The following is a 16,554-nucleotide window of genomic DNA, read 5'->3' as shown; positions in this document are numbered from 1 at the left end:
ATTCAGCTCTATCTCTGCATTCTTCTTTTAAATAACCAATCAAGTCTTTAAAAGTCAGACCTTGTCTATGATCCATCAAACTTACAAATGCACTAAAGCGTGGTCCAAGCGATGATAACAAAAATGCTATCTTTGTATCTTCATCAAAAGCTTTGGGAGTCAGATCAATTCTTTGAATAATCTCAGTAAACTTGTTGATGTGCTCTGTGAATTCCTCTTTTGAATTCATCCTCACTCTGGTTAATTTACACACCAAGTTTCTGAAGCAGTTTATGCTAGATTCTCCATACACACGCTCAATATCTCTTAAGATTTGAGATGCATCATCTGTACTATTTATTAATGATAGCTGCTCATCACGAAGTCCACTCAAAATTATGTGTCTAGCTTCGCTGTTCATGCGTTTCCAAGCACTTATCTTGGCTAAATCCTCCTCAGACGATCCCGTAGGCTGAGGGTTTAAAGCTTCCAAAATGTGCTTATAATCTAAGCATGCTATCAAGCGCTGCTTCCAGTGTATGAAATTGTGTTCATTCAGCACAGGCATTCCTAGCTTTGCATCACTATCAAAAGCTGCTCTAGCCATCTTAAAATCCAAAAATTTGAAAATTCTTCAAAAATTTCAAAATTTCTCAAAATTTTAAAATCAAAATCTCAAAAATCTCAAAATTCAAAACAGTTCTTCACTGCCTTGGGTCACTGTGAACTCTGAGGGAAGGGGGGGGTTGCTTAATCCCCACTGCACAATGGAACAAAGGACCATGTGCTTACCAGGAAGTTAACTCAGAAAAATACTACTCAATTCAAAATCACAATCCAATGTAATCCTTGAAAAATACGCAGAAATATGCAATACTGGGGCCAATAACCCTTTGTGGGAATGTTCTGGGGTGCAGGAGAGGATATATTGACTAATTATATCCTCATCCAACTTGTACTAACAAGTTCCCAAAATATCAGCAGAGTTTATAGACATTCCCCTTTAAGTACGCAACGGTAACGTGTGCACAGGTTCGCTAGAACCTCTATAATAATTACTCTGGTAATTTCCCCTTTGTTCCCTCTTAAAATACAAGACACGACACAGTCTTTATAAAAGTATAAAAGAGTTTACTCACGTTCTGTTCACAATATGATCCCAGAAGGTAGGCAGGCTTAAAAAGGTTACATACACTTAGAAATCTATCTTGTAGCAAGATAGCCCTTATCTCCTCTCTTGGCTGGGAGCCAAGAGAGCATCCTTAGATGTTTCCTCATGGAAGGAAGATGGCAGAGAGAGGCAAGAGGCAAGAGAGAGAGATGGCTGGTCTGCCCTGTGCTTTTATCATTACCTGCACAGGTGAGGCCACACCCACCTCTGGTCACATGCGGAGGAAGTCCGTCCCCAGGAAGTTTACCTGCTTGCTGGACAGACATCCCTCCCCATGTTCTAACATGTACACTCTAGGAATGTTGTCATTGACTGCTCCTGTGTTTACATCCCACAAATACATCCGTGGACCATTCTACTATATCTTCAAATGCATCTCCAAAGATCAGCATCTATAATCTGAATTTTGCTCTTTTCTTTCTTGGAAATATTCCTGAGAATCATTCAGCATCCACCCCCACCCCTCCATCTGCCTATTGGAGGCCATCTGGCATAGGCCTGCTCACCAAACCATTATTACGTTCCCCGTTTTTCACTTAAATGTTCTATCAGTGGATTTCACCCAAGGCAATAAAGAGTATCTCATGCACATCAATTTGAAATGGTCCTATTAGTCACTGCAAACAGGACTGTCAGCACAGCATAGAAGACAGATGTCTAATGCCATTGTTTTATGGTGAATAGCAAAGTGAGATCACACAGAACTAACTCTGCATCATTGTACATTTAAGGGTCTTGCCTAAGGTTACATAGTTCCCTCTCATTCATATCCTGGAAAGATAACGAGCTATCCTTGTGCAACAAGTTGACATGGATTTAATAGGCAACCATTCGAGGATACAATTTTTCAATGATAGAGATGGCTTGTTTATGGAACAGATGGGTCACCATCATGAAGTCCCTGTCAGGCGAATGCTGAACTTCAGCACTGACAAAACTGGAAAGGCTACTTGTGGCTAGAATAATTCAATGGAGAAGCCCCCAAATCACTTCCACTTCTGCAGCAAAGATGGGGAGCTTTCAAATAATGCCAATAATATGCCTTTAATATACAGCCCGAGTAAGGAGAAGAAATTGGAATCTCTGCAGAAGATGTCAACTAATACTGGTGAGATTTAGTATCTCAAACCAAAACAGTGCAATGTTCTTGTATCTTGAGAGTGGCTTTCTGAGACTCCATCCGTACTACCATTCAACAACCAAAGTTGTCTTCAGCTACTATAGTTGCTGTGTTGCTCTACAGAGGAGCCGAGTGTTAATGTATAAGGGTTTATGCATGCGGAGAAAAAAGGACAAGAAAGGGCAAGCATGTGAGAGTGACTCAGCACAGTCTAAAGTATAAATACACTGGTGTTTGGAGGAAGTTTGCCCTTGGCCAGAGCCTACTCTGTGTTGGAACACTGCAAGGAGACTTTCTGCTGCTGGAAAGACTGTATTTTGCAAGTGTATGTAACCTATAAGCTGTGGAACTGCATTATACTGTCAGTAAATGGACTGACCCTACCTAGAACTGTCTGGAGTTTTTCTGTTCCATTGACACATTCTGCTGGCATATTGAATAGGCACTCTGCACACACCCAACAGCAGTGAGACCAGGGACATGCTGAGTAGGCCTGCCCACCGGGGTCCATGCAAAGAACTTGAAGACCTGTTGTGACTGGACCTTCCTGGGTACAGCTCTACATGTGATAGCTTCCACAGGACCCAAATTGCACTAAGCTCTGGGTCAAGTGTAGCCTTAATGCATATAGCTCTATACCTGAAGGCACTACCCCTACAGACATATGTGCTCTTCGTGAAGATATCAGGGATGCATCTATCTTGTATGCCCCCAACCCCAGCTCATGTGTAGAGCTATCATATCTGAAGAGGGCTCATATCCTTTCCTGGCATGTGGAAATGGGTGAGCAACCTACATGCTTAAACCATGCAGTTTAGATACCATGCAATGAGGAATCTGCATATATGACTGTATGCATGATGAACTGATTTGCACATTCCTTTTTTAATATAATTTTTCTTCAAAATTAATTTACATTTCAAAATATTCATTTGGATAACCTTAAATCAATGACTTCCCTTCTCTTTCCATGGTTCATTCCACATACCATACACCCCTGCATATTTTACATGAACTAAACCTTTCAGTAATCCATTGCTCCATGCATCAAAACTCATTTACACTGTTGAATTTATCTTAATGCTACCAGCGTTTTTAAATCAACACAGTTTTCACCCATATATTCAGTAAACATTTTCCAGTCTTCTTTAAGTGTACATTCATCATGTTCTCTTATTCTCAGTGGCGGAGCTTCATGCTCTGGCACCGGGGTGGGGTGGGGTGGAGAGCAGGTGGGGGCGGGACTGGCATGCGTCCCGGGGGTGGGGTGCGCTGTCCGCAGGGGCATGGAGCGCATCCTGGGGGCATGGCATGCATCCTGGGTGTGGGCTTCCAGCGTGGGCGGGGGGCAGCCACGATGGCACCCTACTGAGATCACACAGCCAGTGCTTATTCTATAAGATTTGCAGATTCCTTCCCTCCTCAAAAAAAAAAGAGGAAAAAGAAAAAGAGATGGTGGTTATTACTAGGCAAGTGCATAATTCAGCAAAAAAGCAAAGTGCATTTAAAGTATTGTTGACTTCAGTTGGGGGAGATAAGCACATGATGTCACTGAGCCCTCGGTACCCTGTTCCATCTGAAGGTACAGGAAGAAGCTTCCACACATAATGCATCCCTAGCTGAGTGAGGAACCAGATGTGAAGGAAGGTACTGTATGTGCAGCCCTGTTTTCCTAACCCATCTGCAAGTTAACAGGTGGAATTCTTAAGAGGTGGAACTGTCCCCATCAGCCCCCTTGGGGAAAAGGAGTAGGGGGATGTATTTAGTCATGCTTGCCCCCTTTTCCCCACCAAACAGTAGATTGGCACAACTACTGCTTTTTCCAGGAAGACTTCATGTGCATGCGCACAGCTGGATCTGCATTCCGAAGCTGAAATAAGATTTCAAAGTCCTGTGTTTAAATTATGTCCTTCCCCTCCACTCCCCCCAACCCCACACACTTTCCCCAACCAGTTATGAAACACCCTATTTGCTTTCTTCTCTTCTCTTCTCCATTTAGAGCCATACTCTAGATTTAAATAAATCTCCTTTTCAAAAAATGAAAATTTTATTTTTGCTAGATGCTGAACCATGTCGACAATAACATCACATTTTTAAAAAGAAAAGAACACTGCAATACTACATTACTACTTCCCATAAATTGACCAGACAGGAAACAGACTTGCAAATTCATCAACAAATGTAATCACTTTTTCTTAATAATGCATCTCTCCAGGAAGAATAATATTCAGAGAACACCTGCCTGGTAATAGAACGTTAATGGAGTTCTGTAAAAAGAACTGAGTTAACTCAGGCTGCCAGCAGATAGAGCACTATGTTGCTTGTTGAATGATGTCACTGATGCAATGGGGGGGAAAAATATTTTTTGATGTGTTTGTTCTTTTACAGTCCTTTCTTTCTACTGTAAACATTTTAAAGGGGAAGCATTTGCACAAGAATTATGGTGCTGGAGGAGACTCTTGAGAGTCCCATGGACTGCAAGAAGATCAAACCTATCCATTCTGAAGGAAATCAGCCCTGAGTGCTCACTGGAAGGACAGATCCTGAAGCTGAGACTCTAATACTTTGGCCACCTCATGAGAAGAGAAGACTCCCTGGAAAAGACCCTGATGTTGGGAAAGATGGAGGGCACAAGGAGAAGGGGACGACAGAGGACAAGATGGTTGGACAGCATTCTTGAAGCTACGAATATGAGTTTGACCAAACTGCAGGAGGCAATGGAAGACAGAAGTGCCTGGCGTGCTCTGGTCCATGGGGTCATGAAGAGTCGGACACGACTAAATGACTAAACAACAACAACAACTACAAAGCTTTGGGAGGGGACACGGGTGTCGCTGTGGGTTAAACCACAGAGCCTAGGACTTGCCGGTCAGAAGGTCGGCAGTTCAAATTCCACAATGGGGTGAGCTCAACAAGAAAGCACTTAGAGGAACAAGTGAGATAACAAAAGCTGTTGTGCTAGGGTTGAGATGCGGGGGACAACAATACACTATCAAGAGTAATGAACAAAGAAAAGAAATAAAGAGGGATTCACTTGAACCCCCTCATGTATTAAAGGAATAATTAGGGTGGAAGTGGAAGCTGAGGAGCTATGCTACATGCATAAAAAATAAAATAAAGCAAAGGATCCCTGGATGGTTAAGTCCAGTCAAAGGCGATTATGGGGTTGTGGCGCTCATCTCGCTTTCAGGCCAAGGGAGCCGGTGTTTGTCCACAGACAGCTTTCTGGGTCATGTGGCCAGCAGGACTAAACCACTTCTGGCACAACAGAACACTGTGATGGAAACCAGAGTGCATGGAAATGCAGTTTTACCTTCCTGCTGAAGCGGTACCTATTTATCTCCTTGCACTGGCATGCTTTCGAACTGCTAGATTGGAAGGAGCTGGGACAGAGCAACGGGAGCTCACTCCATCATGGGGATTTGAACCACCAACCTTTCAATCGACAAGCCAGAGGCTTAGTGGTTTAGACCACAGTGGCACCTCCCTGCCAACAAAGCTCATGCTGGCCATATTACACAGAGCACTCTGCACCTACATATGCACATGCCTAGAGCTCATCTGTAGGTAAGAGGGATGATCCTAGTTGCATATCCAGGTGCCATTAACCTCCCCGTATCCACCATATCAGAAAAACCAAGGACCACAGACAACATTCTTAGATCCAAATTAGACCCCTACTTTATTGATTAAAGATGTACAGCAGTACCTTGGGTTACAGATGCTTCAGGTTACAGACGCTTCAGGTTACAGACTCCGCTAACCCAGAAATAGTACCTCAGGTTAAGAACTTTGCTTCAGGATGAGAACAGAAATCGTGTGGTCGCAGCAGCGGGAGGCCCCATTAGCTAAAGTGGTACCTCAGGTTAAGAACAGTTTCAGGATAAGAACGGACCTCCAGAATAAATTAAGTTCTTAACCCGAGGTACCACTGTATGTGAGTTTTGGCTTGGCAAAAAGCATAGCCACCATCTCCTCTGGTCTGCCTGCTGGAGGGATACTAGGGCAGTGGTCTCTCAAATTTCAGTGGCGCCCTGTGTGACATCAAAATTAGGTGCCCCCGCCTCTTGCCTCCCATTCTACAACATAGTTGTGGCACCCACTGTGGTGCCCCCAAGGCCCCATTCCTTGTGTGACTGAATCAGTCATGCTTTCCAAAATCTGCCTCTGACCAGGGGTAAAGCCTGATTTGTGGTTGACATACGGTAAATTGAATAGGAGCAACCCCCACAGTCTTGCTGTGTTGGGGAGTGCTATGGCCCTCAGCCCCTGTCTGGGCATATGGACTGAAGCACCTCCCCATGGATCCCTTTAATGGGATCCCCTTTACTTTTACCCAGGGGTCAGCAACCTTTTTTTAGCCGTGGGCCGGTCCACCATCCCTCAGACCATGTTGTGGGCCAGACTATAATTTTGGGGGGAAATTGAATGAATTCCTATGCCCCACAAATAACCCAGAGATGCATTTGAAATAAAAGCACCCATTCTACTCATGTAAAAACACGCTGATTCCTGGACCGTCTGCGGGCCGGATTGAGAAGGCAATTGGGCCACATCTGGCCCCTGGGCCTTAGGTTGCCTACCCCTGCTTTTAAGCATTCAGTGGCCCTGTCACCAAGTACTGAGTAATTCAGTGGATGAGAGACCCCCCAAAATATCCATCACTGTTTATTTCATTTGTGTCCTGATCAAAGCAGTATGTTTTCAAACTCTTGTCATAGGTCTTTCGCTCTAAAACTGGTTTTGTTGTGCAATTAAGTCATTTCACCGAATTGGGAAGAATGCACATTAGTTGGACCTTTTAAGGAGCAGCCCAGCAGGATCTAGGCTAGGAAGCCAACGCTGAGCATTCAAGCACAAAGCAAACTGGCACCAGACACAGTAACAAGCTGCTCAGCACTTTGAATGGGGGAATAATGTGCACTTTCCACTAGACTATTAGCTGACACACAGATTAACCATTTGGATTAATTACTGCGTTTCAGATAAATGCCCTAAATCTGTAACGCCACTGCTCAGAAAGGTGGAAATAGCCATCAGAATAATAGGGAATGTCTGGCAAAGAGGAGGAGGTGGAGGTGTAATTAATACCTTTCCATTATCATGCTCAATGTGCCATCGTTGCACAATGTAATTACAACACAAACTCAAAATGTTAACAAATCTAAGCACCATCATAAGGAAACTGATTCTTGGTGAAATATAGATTTGCTGCTGGCACTGGATTATGCCCTACAGCAGCAGCAACTATGACATATGGAGGGGTTGCAAGTAGTAGCATGTATGAATCCTTGTGTTCATTTTCTCCTCTTTTTAAAGCAGAGTTACCACATAGGGTTAAGGGACACGGGTGGCGCTGTGGGTTAAACCACAGAGCCTAGGACTTGCCGATCAGAAGGTCGGTGGTTCGAATCCCTGCGATGGGGTGAGCTCCCGTTGCTCGGTCCCTGCTCCTGCCAACCTAGCAGTTTGAAAGCACACCAGTGCAAGTAGATAAATAGGTACTGCTCCGGCGGGAAGGTAAACGGCGTTTCCGTGTGCTGCTGTGGTTCGCCAGAAGCAGCTTAGTCATGCTGGCCACATGACCTCGAAGCTGTACGCCGGCTCCCTCGGCCAATAAAGTGAGATGAGCGCCGCAACCCCAGAGTCGGTCATGACTGGACCTAATGGTCAGGGGTCCCCTTTAACTTAGCACATGGGGTTAGTACACAGATGGGAGACCTCCTGGAAATACTGGGTGCCTTAGGCTTTGAGGCTGGATAGCTCAGTCATTAGAGCATGAGAGTCTTAATCTCAAGGTCGTGGGTTCGAGCTCCACATTGGGTGAAAGATTCCTGCATTGCAGGGGGGGTTGGACTAGATAACCATCATGGCTCCTTCCAACTCTATGTTCTATAATTCTGTGATCTGTTAACGTTCATAGTCTTTACTCAGTCAGACAAGACAAGCTTGTAGGGATATTCATTATCTACCTTTCCATCCATGTCATCTCAACAATTTAGGAATACTTCCACTGCTCCCCCACCCTCCCATTCTTAGATCAAAGCTGAAAACTGTGCAATGTTTTTCAATGAACTGTTCCCACCCTGTGACATACCGAACTCCCTTTTATTTATTTATTTTACATGAATGGTTACAGTTAATTTAGAAACCTTCAAGGTGTAAGTGCTTTAAATCGTTCCTTCCAGCGTACTTTACTTTGCAGTTGTCAGAGGGAATTTAAATCTCTTTGTTGGCTGGTTCGGTGCTGATCTTTTTAGGGACCTCCTGGAAGTATTTCACAGTACTTGGCAGAATAGATGCTGAAGCATTATGCAGCCAGATATGTTGCATCATCTCTGGAGATAACATATAGGTATTTTAAAATGAGAGCAATCTTCATTATTGCGGACACTATTAAGCCCAAAGCTTAGGATTTCATAAAGATGGCAGAAAACACATTCACAGTATTAAAAGATAGCCTCAGTCAAGTTCTCTCTCTCTCTCTCTCTCTCTCTCTCTCTCTCTCTCTCTGTGTGTGTGTGTGTGCATGTGTGTGTGTGTGTGTAGACACACACACACACACACACACACACACACACACATATCTGGTTGACTAGGGGACCTAATTACAGAGCTGAAAGTCCTAGTCAAAAGGTTGCAATAGGCTCTTTCTGGGCTCCACCTGCCTGATGGGATAATAATATCAACCTGCTTTACAAGATTGTCATAAGGTTTACAATCAGATTATGTGAAGCATTCTGAACTCTTGTTAAAAAGAGCTATATAAAAGGTATTTGCTATCACCACAAAACAGTGCACAGTGAGAACTGTCCCTTGAATAATTAAGCCATCAGATTAAATGCATCTGGTATTCTCTGTGTCTCTGAACAGGAAGGCTTCAAATATGCCTGGTTTTGCCCTTTTTCCCCTCATGCATGCTAAAATAAGAGCACTCATGTCCACCTAAGGAATGGAGAAAGCTTGCGCTGGGATTCTCTGATGCAATCTGTTATAGTTGATAGACACAGGGCAATCCCAGAAACATTACCATTTCATAGAAAGCCCCAAGCAAAAAAGTGAGTGGGATGCAGTAAACAATAGCAAGCAGACTATAAATTCCTAATCTTTAGGAGCCCAGCCTTCTGCCTCCTTTTTTGAGATATGATTGTGGACACAGGGAACTACTTTTCCCAAATTCCCATATTCTTAGGTTAGCCAGTTTTCACATCACTCCTCCATCTCCAACTCCTTGAAAGATGCCACCAACAGTGTCTCCGAAAACTTTTACACATCACTCAGGAAGACAGGAGAATCAATGCCAGTGTACTGGAAGAAGCAAAGATCACCAGTGTTGAAGCCATGATTCTTCAACATCAGCTTTGTCGGACTGGTCATGTTGTGCAGATGCCTGATTATCATCTCCCAAAGCAACTACTCTATTCCAAACTTAAAAACGGTAAGTGTAATGCTGGTGGTCAACAAAAGAGGTTCAAAGATACTCTCAAGGCAAACCTAAAAAATGTAGTATAAACATCAACAACTGGGAAATACTGGCCTGTGAGAACTCCAGTTGGAGAACAGCCTTTACCAAAAGTGTCATGGACTTTGAAGATACTTGAACTCAGGACAAAAGGGAGAAATGCGCTAAGAGAAAGGCACATTTGGCAAACCCTCACCGTGATCAACTTCTGCCCGGAAACCTATGTCCCCACTGTGGAAAGACGTGTGGATCCAGAATTGGCCTCCCCACTCACTGTTAAAACCGTGTTTATGGAAGACAATCTTACTTGGCTACGAGGAATCACCAAAGAAAAAGAAGACACCACTGTTGCTCCATGTTTTCAGGCAGATCTGATCTCTATAAATGTGGACAGAGAGAAACATACCAGTAGTATTTGATTGTTGTGATTGGAAACTAAAGTGCTGTGGAGCTCTGAATATATGCTGGAACAGAAAAAGCACACACATTTATATGCAGAATAACATAGTTAAAACAAGAAGAGAAAAGACATGCCTAAAACCACCAGTGGGAGCACTGATGATGTTTGTAATCTGTATGATATATAGACAAAAAACAACAACCTTGTGGATGTTCTACAAGTGTCATCTTCTGCATTATGATAAAATAAGATGTAGCGGGATCAAAGATGAATGTGCCAGCCATGTACTTGTAGATGTTTCATCAAGATCTATTCTTTTCTTGCAGAATTCTCAATGGTGGCAGTCCTTAGCGATGAAAGAATATATGATTATCTTTTAGTGCTATGTGTCACTTTGGCTGTATGGAAATTGTAGTAATGTAGTAATCTTTGATACACTGACAAATAATCTTCGTCTGGTGTGTGTGTGCACGCGCGATACATCACTACAGCACTTTGGGTTGCATGGCCTGTCAAAAGCAAAGTGTTTTTAAGTCTAGGTCAATAGGGTGTTCTTGGATAATCAAATTACCAAGACAGACAGAGAGAGAGAGAGAGAGAGAGAGAGAGAGAGAGAGAGAGAGAGAGATTTGTCCCCACACCCTCAAAGAAGAACAGTGATGCAAAGTGTTGGGGACAAAATGTTATATGCGTTAATGTGACAACTTTGAGGAATTACAAACCAAATTGACCATATTCAGAAAGTCTGTGGAATTGGATTTTAGCCAACTCTGGTAGGGAAGCTTCCCTCCAGACTCCCCCCCCCCCAAGCATTTGATGTGACAACATGCTGTTGCTCCCTATCTAAGGCTTGGGGGCAGTGGCGTAGCGTGGGTTGTCAGCACCCAGGGCAAGGCAAGTAATTTGCACCCCCTAACCCGTGGATTTGAGCCCCCTAACCCTAACTCCCAGATGTTGCGCCCAGTGCAGCCAGCCCCCCTGCACCCCCACGCTACGCCACTGCTTGGGGGTCCCCTTGGGGTCTGTGCATCGTGGTGAATGTTGGAGAATGGGGCCTGGGTGCACAGCTTGGGCTTCACTTACACAAGGCTCACTTAGCAAGGAGGGAGAGTTTCTTTCCATCCTTCACTGGGGAGAACATAAGGTGTAGGTTTACATGAACAAGGGTGAGGGAAATATGTAAGCATTGACACACACACACCCATCCTCATTTATGTGTTTTGCTATTTGGCAGATCCTCTATTTCTTAAACTTTAATAAATACAACTTTTTTTAAAAGCACATAACATGGTGTCTTGAGTCTTCTTTCTGGGTGTGGGGGCAAACTGGCCATGATTGTTTTCAACTGCATACATTCCCTTTCTGATTTGAAGGACGATATTCTTATTGACTTTTATATGTTTGTTGTCTTTGTCCATGGAGTTTTCTTGGCAGGGATACTGGAGTGGCTTGCCGGTTCCTCCTCCAGGTGGATCACGTTTGGTCAAAACTCTCCACTATGAACTGTCCATCTTGGGTGCCCTACTCGGCATAGTTCATAGCTTCTCTGAGTTATTCAAGCCCCTTCGCCATGGTAAGGCAGTGATCCATAAAGGGGATCACTTCTTGGATCCACTGCGGGAGGCAGTGGAAGACAGAAGTGCCTGGCGTGCTCTGGTCCATGGGGTCATGAAGAGTCAAACACGACTAAACGACTAAACAACAACAACATTATTATTATTGACCTGAGTCTGATCAGTAATCCAGAATCAAACCTATATCCTTCAAACAGGAAACCACATTTACAAAGAGCTGATTCATGAACAAATGTCCATGTGCATCCTGCTAGACCATTGACAAGAAGAATATAACTTAAAAACAAAAACAAAAAATGGTTTGTTTCAACCTCCAAATACAGCATAGAGGGTTGGAAGCCATTAATCACAAAATGCTTAAACTAATCAACATTCAGATCTAGCTGATACAGCACAAAGGGAAATACAGCTGTGCTTGTCTTAACTTCTGCTGGAAAGATCACAGCTGCCTTTCATCTCACATGTGCCTACAGAAGGGGAGAGCACAGCAGCAAATGTGATGTATTAATTCGCTGAAAATGCACCTATTGTTATGAGTTGAGGGTGGTGGTGGTGGAAGTAGGTTGTGTGTGGGATCCTCCAGCAAGTGTTAAAATATAAGCCAGGCTAGCTTCCTGTGGTGATAGCCTGGGTGGTGGGCCAATAAGGGAAACAAACAAAAGATGCTTCCCCAGTTCATAGTTATTTAGAAGGACAAGCTCTCTACATTGGACAAACAGGTCAAACCCTACACCAAAGGATAAATGGACATAAATCTGACATCAGGAATCACAAGACAGAGAAGCCAGTAGGAGAACACTTCAGTCTCCCAGGATATTCAATACAGGATCTCAAAGCAGCTGTCTTATTACAAAAGAATTTCAGAAACAGACTTGAAAGAGAAGTTGCTGAATTACAAGTTACCACTAAACTGAAAACTATGGAGAGACCTGGTCTTAATAGAGATATTGAATTCTTGTCTCATTACATATGATAAAGCTATTTTTGGTCATCTGCATGCTACCCTTGCTTTTTTTCCTGTAGGACTAATTGCAGCCATTAACAGTCGTCAACAGGTTTACCATACCCATTGAGTCCATCACCCATCTCCTACTACCCTCCTGAGAAAGACCCCACCCCACCCCACCCTCCCACTATATATAAGTGTCTGGTGATTTCTCTTTTAGTGTATCTGAAGAGGTGTGCATGCACACGAAAGCTTATACCCATAACAAACTGGGTATAATTGTCCGGGTGCTACTGGACAATTTTTTAATTTATTTTGACTGTGTCAAACCAACATGGCTACCTACCTGAATTTAGAAGGACAAAGCCAGAGTTGAAAGTTGTAACAATGTGATAGCGAAGTAAAACAGCAAGCTGGAGAGAAAGTCAGAACAATGCTTGAGAGCAACGTTTATGAGCAATGTCTGATAGATGTGGCTATGGGAGAAACAAGACCCTTTGAGGTCTTAATGCTGTGAAGCTGTCCATCATAGGCTCAGGTTGTAAATATGTGTAAATTTATCATCACCACTTTGCATCATTCCTGAAGGAAACACGAAGCCTGGATAAGTGCAGTCAGCTCCTGGGCACCACAGGATGGAGTTGGGGGGTACCAGATTTTAGCATTACACAGGGCGCTGCTGAAATTTGAGAGCCCAATGTCCGCCACTGCTGGTCAGCTGGCTGGTGGCTGGTTTACTCTAGCAGGACTCTATGCCAGAGGAAGCCAATGTTAGATGCCCATCAGCCCCTGATGTCTCATATGCCACTGACCTTGCCCTCCTGATGCATACCTATGCAGTGCAACATCTGTCTGTGCGCTGCCTTTGACAAATGGATGGGGCCAGGGGAATGGGCAACATCACAGGTGGGTTAGCTGCACTGTCTCACTATCCCTTCTGTGTGCAAAAGATCTGGAGAAGTTTTTGATCTCCTACATGTTACTTTGCCTGTCTTCTGGTTGCTTTGCTTACCAATTTCTTTAAAAAAAAAAATATTTATTGAGATTTCACAGAAAAACAAAAGTTTACAGAATAAAAAGAAAACATGTAAGAAGGAAAAAATAAGCAAAAATACAAAAATTACAAAAATACATAAAAAGGAGAAAAGAAAACAAAAAAATAAAGAAGGATTACAAGATAAAGAAAGAAAATTAAAAACAAATCCGTTTTTTAGTATCTTTAAACTCATTTGCTTATTTCATTGACCTCCTCACACCTCCCCTTTTTGTATTCCCATTTACATAATCAAATCAGCAAATCCTTACCCTCTTTTCATTTATCTTAACTCTAAATCTTAACATATTATAACTATATATTTTCATGTGTTATCAATCCATTTTTACATATTCTTGTTAACCTTGTTGCTAGTGCCACTTATTTTCAATCCAACATCATTTTAACATTCAATAATTTTACAATATTTCTGCAGATAGTTTTTAAATTTCTTCCAATTTTCTTCCACCAACTCTTCTCCCTGGTCGCGGATTCTGCCAGTCATTTCCGCCAATTTCATATAATCCATCACTTTCATCTGCCATTCTTCCAAGGTGGGTAGATCTTGTGTCTTTCAATACTTTGCGATGAGTATTCTTGCTGCTGTTTTAGCATACATAAAGAAAGTTCTATCCGTCTTTGGCACCAATTGGCCGACCATGCCCAGGAGAAAGGCCTCTGGTTTCTTCAGGAAGGTATATTTAAATACCTTTTTCATTTCATTATAGATCATCTCCCAGAAAGCCTTAATCTTTGGGCACGTCCACCAAAGGTGAAAAAATGTACCTTCATTTTCTTTACATTTCCAACATTTATTGTCGGGCAAATGATATATTTTTGCAAGCTTGACTGGTGTCATGTACCACCTGTATATCATTTTCATAATATTCTCTCTTAGGGCATTACATGCCACAAATTTCATACCGGTGGTCCACAACTGTTCCCAGTCAGCAAACATAATGTTATGTCCAACATCTTGTGCCCATTTAATCATAGCAGATTTAACTGTTTCATCCTGCGTGTTCCATTTTAACAGCAAGTTATACATTCTTGAAAGTATCTTAGTTTTGGGATCTAACAGTTCTGTTTCCAATTTTGATTTTTCCACCCCGAAGCCAATTTTTTTGTCCAAATTATAGGCCTCTCTTATTTGATAATAATGAAGCCAGTCTCGCACTTTGTCTTTTAATTTCTCAAAACTCTGCAATTTCAATTTGTCTCCTTATTGTTCCAAAATTTCCCAATATTTTGGCCATTTGGCCTCCATATTGAGCTTTTTCTGAGCCTTTGCTTCCATCGGTGACAACCACCTTGCGGTTTTATTTTCAAGTAAGTCTTTATATCTTATCCAAACAATGCTTTCCTGACAATATGGTTTTTAAATGCTTTATGTGCTTTAACCTTGTCGTACCACAAATATGCATGCCACCCAAAAACGTTATTAAAACCTTCTAAATCCAAAATGTCTGTGTTCTCAAGAAGCAGCCAATCTTTCAACCAGCAGAATGCTGCTGACTCATAATAAAGTTTGAGGTCTGGCAGGGCAAATCCGCCTCTTTCCTTTACATGAGTTAATATTTTAAATTATATTCTGGGCTTCTTGCCCTGCCAGACAAATCTAGAAATGTCTCTCTGCCACTTCTTGAAACAGTCCATTTTGTCCAAAATTTGCAATGATTGAAACAAAAATAACATTCTTGGCAATACATTCATCTTTATAGCTGCAATTCGACCCAACAAGGAAAGCTTCAAATTTGACCATACAGTATTTCTAAGTCTTTTTTCACATCTGTCCAACATTTCTCATAGTTATCTTTAAATAGATTTAAGTTCTTAGCGGTCATATTAACCCCCAGATATTTCACTTTCTTAACTAATGTTAAGCCTGTCTCCTTCTGAAACCTTTGCTTACCAATTTCTTATCCATGGTTTCAGTCTGTTTGCCTTGGTTCCCATCAGAGCCTCCTCAGATGCAGCATCTGACCATCCTGTTTTCTTCATCTACCTGCTTTATGAACATCATATGGTACCTAGCTTTGATCCACCTAGAACTGTCCTCCTCCTTCTCCAATAGCTCAAGACTCCCTTGACGGCCTCTGGCTCAAATAGTGACATTATCTAAACCCTCATTGAAATGTTACTTCTGCCTCCTAGGCCAACTGGAAATAAAAGAAGAACTTGGAACAAGAAAATTAAACTGCATTCGCAAACATTGATTATTTTATCAATACTGTAGACTTTATCATTTATTAGTATTTATTCCATAAAATTTATATATCACTTGCTTTTTTTTAATAAAAAAACCCTCAAAGTGATTTAGAAAATGGAAAAAACCCATAGAACCATAGAAAATTACAATACATCAAAACATACAATAAATTAAAATACTAAAGCTGATTAAAATCCACACCAGCATTTCTCAGTATCTGGATAGACTTGTGTAAACAAGAATATTTTAAGCAGGCACCAAAAAGAATACAGTGAAGGTGCCAGTTTGGTACCAATAGGCATTGATATTGTGTATTGATGCACAATGCAGAACTTTTTGAAAATCTTGTCTTTGCTGCAAGACAATGACTCATTGAAAAAGTTATTAATCATACTGGGGTTTATAATTGCATGTGGTTTTTGTGTGTGTGGTTTTTACAGATGCATGAAATATTTCTCAATTCTCATTCCCAGGCAGCAAATTGGGTGAGGTAGATACTTTTCTTGAAAATAAATAAATGCTGCAATTATTCAAGGTTGTTGTTTCCGCATCTCCCTCAATCAGTTTGGAAACCTTATTTCCCTTGGGTATTGCTGATTCCGTGGTGTTGGTTTTTGCTCTCTGCTGTTGCTGCTTCTTTCCAAGATTAACTGCTTAGGT

This window comes from Podarcis gaigeae (assembly GCF_964106915.1).
Source record: "Podarcis gaigeae genome assembly, chromosome: 6".
NCBI lineage: Eukaryota > Metazoa > Chordata > Lepidosauria > Squamata > Lacertidae > Podarcis > Podarcis gaigeae.
Note: the sequence above shows the minus strand (reverse complement) of the source record.